This window comes from Vigna unguiculata, chromosome 8 (assembly GCF_004118075.2).
Source record: "Vigna unguiculata cultivar IT97K-499-35 chromosome 8, ASM411807v1, whole genome shotgun sequence".
Taxonomy (NCBI): domain Eukaryota; kingdom Viridiplantae; phylum Streptophyta; class Magnoliopsida; order Fabales; family Fabaceae; genus Vigna; species Vigna unguiculata.
The window spans coordinates 28380251-28383777 of record NC_040286.1 but is presented as its reverse complement, the minus strand read 5'-3'; positions in this window follow the sequence as shown (position 1 = coordinate 28383777).

Sequence of the window (3527 nt, the reverse complement as noted above, 5' to 3'; positions counted from 1 at the left end):
CTTTTATGTTCCTCATTTCTTGCTCTCATGCTTCTAGGTGTGTGCAACATGTTGCCCTCCACATAAACGCTTCAGATTCTTACTAGGGAATTTCTTCCTAAAATTGACATATAAGTGCCTCATACAGAATCTGATCCACTGCAGGGAGAAGATCATGTATAGTTGGTAATAGATCCTATGATTTAAATTAAATACAACGAAGTCAGATGGAATTTGTGGCATACAAAATTGAGTTTAATAAATAACGAAACATGTAAACACAATTCAGCCCCACCAATGTCCTCAATCAAAAGCTCCAAAAAACCAAGTCCATCAGTCCTTATTTTCAACCTCAACAATAGCATAAGCAACATTTTGTCATTTCCATTTCTTCCTACTGTTGTCACTAACACAAAAAAGTCTTTTAACGTCCGATATTTTCGACCTTTGACGTCTGTCCAAACATCGACGTCGTACTGGGTGACGTTAAAATAACGTCGGAAAACAAAACAGACATCACTTAACGTCGGGGCAATAGGGGTCCGACGTTATCCAACGTCGGGGCCAAAAGCAGCAGACGTCAATTTTCGCGCTAAATGGAACCAAAAAACAGAGCAATTTGACTTTTGTTGGGCTTTGACAGACGTTAAATAACGTCGGCCACAGTAAGCTCAGACATTAAATAACGTCTGTCAGAGCACCATCAGACGTCAATCTGCTCTATTTTTTTTTATAATTTGGTTGCTTTTATAACATTCCACACCTGAAAATCAGCAAATTTTCAGAACAGTTTCATAATAATTTCAGCACAATTATGGAGTTACAGTTATATCTAATAACACTTAAGTTTCAACATATATTCTAAACTAATATACACAATTCCCATTAATCTTCTTGCTTGTTACATTAAACATTACAAATAAAATAAATACATATCAAAGTCATAAGTTGACATACAAAAATTAATAATAAAATTGATAATAAAATAAACACATATCAAAGTCATAAGTTGACATATCAAAATGAGTTCTAACCTTTGAATATAATACTTTAAGTTGTTGGCCTCTAGGCTTACTCACAATTCTAATGAAATTTTGGAAACATAAAACATATGTTAGTTTTTATAACTAAGTAGATACATAGGTTATTGAAAAAAATTAATACTTACTCTTGTAACATGTTTTTCAAAGCAGATGGAATCTTCCTATTGCATAAATAAAACCATACAACCGTGTATTGTCTTGGAATGATGACTCATAGTTGCCAATGATACCTACCGTCAATCACAAGTACTTAGCAGAAATAATTAATAATACTTCATAAAATATTACTAGAAAAAAAACATACGCATCAATGTATGGCGCAAAGTAGATCTCTCTATTTGACTCAACCATCCATGTTTGCAAATAAAGTTTGATGTGGTCATGTGAGTTTCCCGAAGGTTGAATGGTTTGAGGTTCAATGAATCCATATACGGCAGATTGACCTTGGTCCACAATGAATCTATAATAAATCTACATACATAAAATAAAAATTAATGCAACAATAATATTAAAAAATCAAATACAATTAGTTCAATTTTACAAATAACAATAAATATAATTTTATTTCGTAATTTTACAAATATTATTATAAAAATTCAATTAAAAAAAGAAATAGGCCAAAAAAACTAAAAAAAATAGTCTAAGATAAAAATTATAATTGCAAATAAAAAAATACAAGCAATTACATACATACAATGAAAAAGAGATAACAAGCAAAATAATCTCAAAACGATGCAAATGGGGATGAAAACGTATAATATTCGGTTGAAAACGCCTAAAATCAATCCACAATCAAATACCAACTAGTTTGGTGGTGAAAAATGTTCGAAACTCATCTAGAGGAGGTCGGAATAATGGTCATCGACGAGAAGGATCGCGAAACACTACAAATGAGGATGAAAACGGAAAATATTCGGTTCAAAACGCCTAAAATCAATCCATAATCAAATCCCAACAAGTTTGGTGGTGAAAAACGTTCAAAAATTACCTGGAGGTGCTCAGAATGGTGGTTGCCGACGAAGAAGCTTCGCGAAAAATTGGTGGCGCGACGAAACAATTAGGGTTTATGCGTTTCGCGTAGAGAAAACCCAAAAATTGACATCGGGGCTGCGTGGTCAGACGTTACTTAACGTCGGTGCAGAGGGGGTCAGACGTTAAATTAAGTCGGGGCAGAGTGGGTCATACGTTAAATTAAGTCGGGGGCAGAGAGCTCAAACGTTAATTTTTACATAACGTCGGGGTACTGTGGGTCAAACGTTAAATTACGTCTGTGTTGGAATGGGCAGACGTTAAAAAAGTCAACTAATTTACAAAAATGCCACCGGTCATTTTTAACGTGGGACTTTTTCTAGACAGACGTTATATGGGTGACGTTATAGGGCTTTTTTGTGTTAGTGTGTTAACAATTCTCCTCCATACTTCCCTTTCAAAATTTAGCCATATAATCCTATAATAGGCCTGCAGGACCTGAAGCTGTCTTTGCATGCCTTGAAACATGCATAAAACCTTTGAAATATTGGTTGACCTTCATTGTCCTATACCTTAAGTTTCACTGTGGAACCAAAATTTGTTTTTAAAAGTTCATGTGCATAATCATACAACATCTTATATTGTTCTATAAAGGATCTATCAATATTGTCTACGCCCATTACCTTTGCTCTATAAGTCATACACCTAGAAATATCAATGTTCCATTTCCTGTTCACTTTATTACGAATGTCAACCTCCTTAGTTTTTGGATTAGCTCTTACTGTCTTTTCCAATCTCTTACTAAGTCACTTTGAATTAATTAAACGAATGTTAAATTCTTTGTTGCATGTGTGATGATCAATAATTTTCCTATATTGTCATGTTTTGACTGCTTGAATATAGCCATATGCATATCAGGGATATATTCCTTTTGCACCTAGATATTTCACTCTGACTCTTTTTTATCACTTTTTAAAAAAATTAAACTTCTCCCATTTTCCAATGCATAGGTTCTGATGGCTTCCACGAATTCTGCCTTTTCACTTAAATAGGTTCCAACTTCCCATTTGTATTCACCCATACGTTTGGGCATTGAAAATGTTGAAAAGTTCCCATAACCCTCTTTATCATTATCTGGTTCATCAATATCACCTTCATCAATATCTTCACCACTTTTCAATTCTTTTGATTGTCACTCATCATCTAACAACCCTCTGTTTAAGCCCACAGGCCCCTCGTCATTATCCTCACTTGTTGTATCATTTACCCTATAACTAGTAGAAGGTCCAACAAACTACTCTTCAATACTTCCCACTTCAACTTCCACATTACCCTGCCATTTTTTAGGTTGATCCTCTATATCATAATCAATACTCACATTAACAAATCATTCATCGTGATAACCATGAACACTTTCATCAATGCTACCATAAGGTCCAAACTCACTTCAACTCTCAACATGAACAACTCTATCACATGCACACTCACCCCTCATCTAAGTCAAGTTGGGCTTCACCATCACACTGACCACTAGTC